Here is an 8267-nt window from a genome sequence, read left to right on the forward strand (position 1 = left end):
TCTTGTATTTTAAAAACAGTTCTAAATAATTCCGTATGATCTTGTTATGGCATGTTATGGTGTCAAGACTTGGCTTCGCTGCTACGTTAATTCTTGTGGCTACATTCTAATGTTTGATTTGCATTGTAACGTGTTATGACACGTTACGATGTGTTATCACGCGTTACAACGCGTTATCACGCGTTACAACGCGTCATTTTGTAAGTGTGAGTTTTTTTTAATATATAACTTAAAGAATAAATGGTAATTATGTACGAGACCTAAGACTTAAATCAAGATAAAAAAGAAACTTAATAACTAAAACCTTAAATAGGTTACTTACTCGCATTCCCATACACGAATAGTCGAACACGAATTCTTTGAAAATTGAAGAAAGTAGTGGGTTGAGATTCAAGAGAATTTATTTGTTTATTTTATACCTTGATATTATTTTTATAAGCTTTATATATTTGATATCAATGATTCTTTTTCTTTTTAGTTTTATATGAATTTAGTTTGTTCTACATTATTCAGAACACTATATATATATATATATATATATATATATATATAGGGTTGGGTTAACTTTATAAGCTAATGATCTAATGGTATAAAGTTGTACGGTGGCAATTTTGTGATTATTGAGAAGTCTCGTGCCAATTTTGTGATTATGAATCTTCAGATTGTGTTACTAATCCAAGGGTTGATAATTGGTTTTACGGGTCTCACGAAAAACCATTTGTCTCACATGATCCCAAGTCTATATATATATATACAAGCCTAGGGCATGCCTTGAAAAACGTTGTGGTCTCGCCATAACTCGTAAGACTTGAGATTTGATCTCACGGCCACGTCTTATGTCATTTGAAACCTTAATTTTAAACGATATACAAGAAAAACACAAAATTCACATGTGTATATATATATATATATAAACAATATACACATATATATACATACACATACATACACATCTTTATGTTGTCTACACACTTCTTGTAAATAAAATCTTTGAATAAAGCTAGAAATTACCAATAACCGACACATAAAGGCTAATCAAGATATTTTTAAATGTACTTTAAGAAATGAATTTTATGTGATTGTATCAATTCGTAAGAAACGTAACTTCAGTTATTATACCGCGATAAACTAGCAAGACATTATACCATCTTAGTCCCTAACCGCAACGACATTATTGTTAATGGCACGTTTTGTTCAAGACAAAGGACTTTTGACGAGTTCCGTCAAAAGTGACAAGTTTACAAATAGTTTCCAACAAGTTTCATCCAAGACAACACTCTCACTAGCCCATAGGGCAAAACACAGTTGGTTTGGGAATGATATACTTTCACAAACATGTGAGAGTTCGTGTCTGACAACTAGAGTATGCGAGTTACAATTTATTTGGAAATTGAGTTCCTTACGGAAATTGGCTCTTAATTCAACCACATAGCAATCTTTTCTATGGGTCAGGTCGGGAGTTCCCAATTACGAACATTTTCATGTACAAACACTGCCACTATGACAGATTGACGATGATGGTCAGATGGTAGCTCCACAACAACCCTATTTACAAGATATCAACAATACATATAGGTTACAATTTTCTCAGTATTGAAAACATTTAGAAAATAAAAGAAGTGGGTAATTGTTGTTTTTATTAATTAGTCGAATTTTCGCTATTAATTAACTCTAATAAACGTGTATTTGTCAATAAATTGGTAGACCAAACCCTAAATATTGTGGTCGAGATTATCATACTCCGTTTGGGACTATTAGCCATTTCGTGAAAGTAACATGTCTTTCAAAAAAGGAATTCATGGATATTAACTGATGAACTAAAATGATATAAAAGTTGTTATTTTGGACCAAAAATGTTAAATCAAATTGTCAATGGACGAAATTTGTAATTTACTCTCGTCTCCATTCTCGTCGTTTTGTTCTCTCTATTTATTGAACCTGAAGTAAACAGAAATTAACAAAGGCAGCGATCATTTTCTTCAAAACCGGTAAGTCAAATTTCTCCATTCTTCCCTCTCCTTCCGCCACTAAATACTTTTGTAGACTTTGTGTTTTTGTTGGAAGCCTCAAATTTTCGCTTGGTTTTGCTTTTACGGGGTAAGATTCTTGGTACTTACCATATTCATCCGGTAATGTAATGTTACTCGATAAGCGCTTACCTGAGTACGCGTTTGGCAAATGACCCTTTAATTCAGTGAGACGTATTAGCAAGGGCAGAGCCAGGAAACTTATCAAGGGTGATCCTTCTAAAGCAAAATGCTTTAAACGACACAAAAAAATGGTTTAATTCCTATTTAGTGAAACAAATATTTTTCTCTCAAATGGGTGTCACAGTTTCAGAAGTTTATATTTTGTAACTATTTTGATCAGTAACATATCGATCTTGAAACATTTGATGATGTGGATGCATGCTTACGAAAAGTTTTCGGAGAATTTACGGACAAAAAGTTTGACATTCACATATTTGATACATTAAATATAAAATTTTGAATCTTTATTCCATTGATAGAGAAATTTTGAATGAAAATCCTGAGTCTTTGTTAAATAGAACAAAAAAAGATGCAATTTGTTGAATCTTAATATATTTTGGCCTTTTAAATAAATAGGAATATATAAATACTATATTGATAGGAAAACAGATTCATAAACTTATGAAAATCACCAACTTATAAGGAAACTTATTTCTCTTCCGCAATCAATGTGGGATCTTACAAATCTACCCCTCTTGGGAGCCCAACGTCCTCGTTGGCACACTAGTCTGGCTCTAATACCCTCTATAACATCCCAGATCAACCGTACCAGATCTTGTCCACTTTGTGCCACACTTAAACTTATGGTTTTAAAACGCGCTTGATAAAGGAGGTATCAAGTCTTTTATAAGGCAAGTTTTGTTTCCTTCCCCAACCAATGTGAGATCTTACATATATTATCTGTTATCTTAGTTATGCAATGTAATAAAAAAAATTGGATGTAGTAAGGCCTACAAAAAAATTGTTAGTCTCTGAGTCAGGTGGTGGTTTTTATCCGGTTAACATTTATTGTGCAAAACTCGCTTGCTAATAGTTTTATTATGTTATTTTGATGGTCGAGAATCTTACTCGACATGGTAAGGGTGGCAATTCTTTCTCGATAAGTATTTATACAGTTAGCGTTTGATAAACGACCCCAAATATATTGTTATACCAGTAATTAAACAAATTACAGTATATGAATAAAATGAATTATTGATAACCGTTTGTTACCTTGTCAGATAACATTTTCGTTCATTAAAATGGATTATTGATAAGCGTCTCGAGCTAACCAGGTAAGCGTCTTGTCCCTCATTTACCACGTAAGCTTCTTGGTTCTTGCTACGCCGTAAAATTCTCGCTCCTTGTCACGATCGATCACCAGGTAAGAGCTAACTGGACAAAAGTTACAACTCTTACCTTATAGAATTTACTTTTTTTTATTTGTATACGACATTGGATATCCTTTATCCACAAGAAAAGGAAATTTTGAAAAGATAATCTCATAAATGTAACTTTACTGATACATTTGGGTACCCTTCTTTGAGATCACTACAAGGATGTTGTAAATTATAGTGATAAAAAGGAAGTGGGAAGGGCGTGACAGTAGCATGCGTTACACACGTTGTCAGCTAGCTAGCGAGATAAAACAGTCAGTCAGGTTCCAAAATATTATTTTATCATCAAATATATAACAGTAAATACCTTCTTTTTATTTGATGAGGTTTGAATCCTTGACGTTGTGAATTGTTGGCTAGTGAACCAAACCTAGGCCATCAGTACCTCTTTTTCTTGAGATCAAGATGCTTCCAAAATTAAAGAAAATCCCAAATCACATACCTAAAAGAAATCAAAACAAGGAGATTAATATAAATTCATGAAAGTGGAATTAACAATACAATATGTAAAGTTAGTTATATAATATCTAAAAACTAAAATAAGTCAACTGATAACTGATGAAATCCTAGTAAATAATTAAATTATGGATCAATTCTAAATGATAGGGCTATAAAAGAATATGAATATATGTTTGTTCATTTAACTTAACCGAAGAAACGTATCAACAATAATATATAAATGGACTTGTTCGTGTTCGTTCCTTAAGATGCTAAAAGATTATAATAACATATTCTTTTTTGTTCATATTCAATTTTAAGAAAATGGGTTTGTTCGTGTTCGTTCATTAAGGTGTTAAACGTCAATAAACGAATAAATATTTTTGGTTCATATGTTCATTTATTGAAAAAATGGGGTTGTTCATGTTCATTCGTTAAGATGCTAAATGAACAATCTTTTTCTGGTCTATGTTCGTTCATTGAGAAAATAGGTTTGTTCGTAAACAAGCGAACATAAATAAACATATTATATATGTGAATATGAATGGATAAAAAACAATCACCATTATCCATCATGTCGCGATGAGTAATAAATCATATCCTTTGCATAATATGTGATTACCTAAAGCTTAAAAGATTTTAAAATCTTAAGTAAAAAGCAGGGTAAATTAAAAAAATGTATAATAGATTCTAAATCAATTAATAATTTTATCATTAATTTTATAATATATTTATATAAATAAACATATATGAATGAACAAGACATTTAGGGGCTGTTTGTTTGGCCAAAAAAAATGTCTCTTAATGGTTACAATCTCCCTCTTAACCATTTTGCATCTAGGGTACCACTAAACCATTCAGACATCTATTTTTCCAAGTTTACCCTTCCCACCCCTTCTTCCCAACCCCTCTCTTGATGCACGTTGCCATCGCCGGTCGCCATCGCCATCGCCGGTCACCTCCACAGCTTCGCCGGTTGTCGCCGGTCACCTCGCCATCGAGTTGCAAACCCTATCGATCGAAAAAGGGGAGGAAAAAGGATCGAATAGCAAAAACCCTAGCATCTCTGTTTTCTCCCCTGCTGTTTCTCCATCTCGATTGAGCCCTAACGGTGAAGGTAACACATCGCCGGTCTTCACAACCCCTCCCCCACCCTCTCGTCGCCGGTCTTCACAGAGGGAACTTTGAGAGGAGATCGATTGAGGGAAATACCTGAATATGTGTGAGACAGAAGATGGAGACGACAGAGAGATGCGGAGATGGAGATACGATTGAGGGAAATACCACAGCGACGATGACCAAGCAACGACCAACGATGGAGAAGGAACGATGGAGATCGTGGAAGCAGACGTGGGAAAGCGATGGAAGATAGGGGTGGGAGGGCAAACTTGGAAAAGTTAAAATGGAATAATGGGTTTGTTAGAGAGGGTTAAAATGGTAATTTATTGTCATTCGGAGAACAGTTACCAAACAACATTATTTCATTCAGCACTTAACCATTCTGACCCTCTCAACCATTCTAACCTCTTAACTATTCTGCACTAAATCATTCAGCAACTGGTAAACAGCCCCTTATTCATGTTTATGTGTTCAACTAAATAAACCAAAAAAAAGTTTTTTATATTCGTTCATTTTATTAAATAAATGGACATCTCACAGAATCAAGGTCGTCCATTGGCACGTTAAATGTGAGATTTTGAACAGGGCCCCCAATATTTTGGGGCCCAAATTTACATGTATTCAGGGTCTTTTTATCGACCTGTAAAAATATAGCCAAAATTATTTATTTTCAAACCATTAATCGTTTGGTTTTAGGTTCAAATCATTAAATGTTTTATGTTTAGTTTCAAATTGTTAATTGTTTTATGTTTAGTTCATTTTTGTTCTTAACATATATTCTCTGTTATCTTATTTATGCAATGTAATCAAAAGTTTTGGATGTAACAGAGCCTCCAAAAAGATTGTAACGTCCCTGCACAGAATACTTCACTCAGGGCGCGTCTGGTATCCAGACATGATATGACAAAAACAGAACGGGTAGAACAGTTGTTCAGTATTTAGTAAAACATAACTAGACATGACAGAATAAATAAAATGACCAATTTACCTTTAATGAGTTAGTTTATATAATTTGATTAATTTATTTTATTAAGTCATAATAAAATATATCATTATAAATTTTTCGTCAAAACGATTAAAATGACAACAAAATAAAAGATTTATTTTATATCTTTTCTAAATTTTTATTATTATTTATTATTAACATTTAATAAACTATATAAATTAATCAGAATATAAAAATCAACATAGAATTAAAATAAATAAAACATGTAGGTTATAATAAAAACGTGAGCGGCAGGATTCGAACCTGCGCGGGCAAAGCCCACATGATTTCTAGTCATGCCCGATAACCACTCCGGCACGCTCACTTTGTGTTCCAAATATTTACGTAATATTTATTTATTATTGGATAATTAAATTGATGTATATCGATTCTCTCTTAAACGGAAAGTTTGGAAGTTTTTGGGGATAAAAACCACCTATCCTGAATTTACATATCCATCAATCATATGAATATAGGAAAGCAGAGGGAGAAAGTAAACATGAATTAAATAAATTTAAAATAAATAAAAATCTGATGGTTTTAATTTTATTGGTGGGATATGAATTAGACGTTTCAATTTGAGATAGGTGATTTCTATCCTTAAATTTGAGGTTTTGAAAATCGTTTTCCCAATACAAAATTTGATTGTACAATGCAAGAGTATATTAATTTAAGCTCTTCAAAGATCCCGACCCAACGCTACATTACAGTCTTGGAGAAATAATTTAGCCCAAAACCGAAAAACAACTTAGCTTATGTATGTTTATTTACAACTGGCATATCGGTACGTGAAGCCTTATGTGATGGATTCAACTGCCCATTTTGAAAGTAGTATTTTGTTTCACCGAAAGGGCCCTTACATACCAACATTTGAGCATTTGTGTGACGTTTAGCTTCATTTTCGTCACATAAAGAGCACCCAGGATTTGTGCTTGTACATCCAAGTCTTAACCCACCTAAAAACCGGAGGGTCATCGATCTATCGGTATCTGGGTTACCGATAATGTCCCACTCTTCTAGAAGGTCAAGGTTTCAAACCTCACTAAAGGTAAGTTGTGTAAGTATTTATCGTACATAAATATTATTTACTAAAACAAACACAAACTATGAAGAAAGGAAGGCCATTGATGGTGCTATTTTTGACATATGTTCTCGGTTTCTGAAAATGTGGTCATGGTAAAACAAATTGGAACTTTTAAACCAAACCTACCAAGTCACATTTGAATGTAGGACCTTATCGTTACCTCTACTCTAAGGAATAAAGAAATTGTTATCGTGAAAATCTGTCAAGTCAAAACTAATAATTCTTACTATAACAAAATTAGGTTAATAAGGCGCTAAAAATGTCTAATGGACCGTTTACCAAACACTTACCTGGTAATCGCTTAACGATAAAATGTAACACTATCATTTATTTATCCGGTAAGATTTTAGTCCACAAAAACGGTATCGTATGCAATAATTTACGCAGTAAGCACTTACCATGGTAAGAGTCGTGACCTTCGCTTACCGGGTAAGACTCTTAGTTCTTACCTCGTTCTTACCGGGTAAGACTTTTTGGTCCTTACCTCGTTCTTATCGGGTAAGACTTTTTGGTCCTTACCATATTCATCCGGTAAAGTAATGTGACTTTGTGTTCACTTACCCAAGTAAGCATTTGGTAAACGGCCCCTAAGTGTCCTAATAAAATTTCTTATAGGACTTAAGTTTATTGAATCAAACAATTGTGCGCTCTATGTAAAAGCGTTGCAATAGTTTTATATTATGTTTTTAATTTCTTAACAAGTTTTTAGGACATTTTTAAAATAAAAAACGTTATTTGAAAAGTTGTTAAAAAAATGTATTCATGTGATATTTTAAAAGGGAAAAGTCTAAAAAAACCAATGGACTTTAGTGTTTGGAATGATTAAGTCATTGGACAATTTTTTGATACAAATAAGTTCTTGAACATTCCAAAACATGTTAAATAACTCTTTGAACAATTTTTTGGAACAAATAAGTTCTTGGACAATTTAAAACATGTTAAATAACTCATGGGACAATTTTTTGGAACAAATAAGTCCTTGGACAATCCAAAACATGTTAAATAACTCCTTGAACTTTTCTAAAACTTGTTGGATACATTCTTATGACTTGTACAACTAGTTAATGTGGTAAAATAATTAAAAAAAGTCCAAAAAAAAACCTAATGAACATTCACATTTTGAACGATTAAGTCACTAAACATTTTTTGAACCAAAAAGTATTTAAATCGATAAAATTAAACAAATATAACAAAAAATACTTACATTTACAAAAAAATAATTACATATAAAAAAA

At 32.6% G+C, this 8267-nt stretch overlaps 1 non-coding gene across 1 annotated transcript; it reads right to left on the reverse strand.

Annotated features, from left to right (window-relative positions):
- Window positions 1-6191: 6191 nt before the first annotated feature.
- TRNAS-AGA lies at window positions 6192-6273 on the reverse strand. The gene has a single exon. It is a non-coding gene; the product is annotated as a tRNA-Ser (tRNA).
- Window positions 6274-8267: the final 1994 nt, after the last annotated feature.

The sequence above is a fragment of the Cynara cardunculus genome, unplaced genomic scaffold (assembly GCF_001531365.2).
Source record: "Cynara cardunculus var. scolymus isolate 2C unplaced genomic scaffold, CcrdV1 Un_Scaffold_6824, whole genome shotgun sequence".
In the NCBI taxonomy this organism is placed as follows: domain Eukaryota; kingdom Viridiplantae; phylum Streptophyta; class Magnoliopsida; order Asterales; family Asteraceae; genus Cynara; species Cynara cardunculus.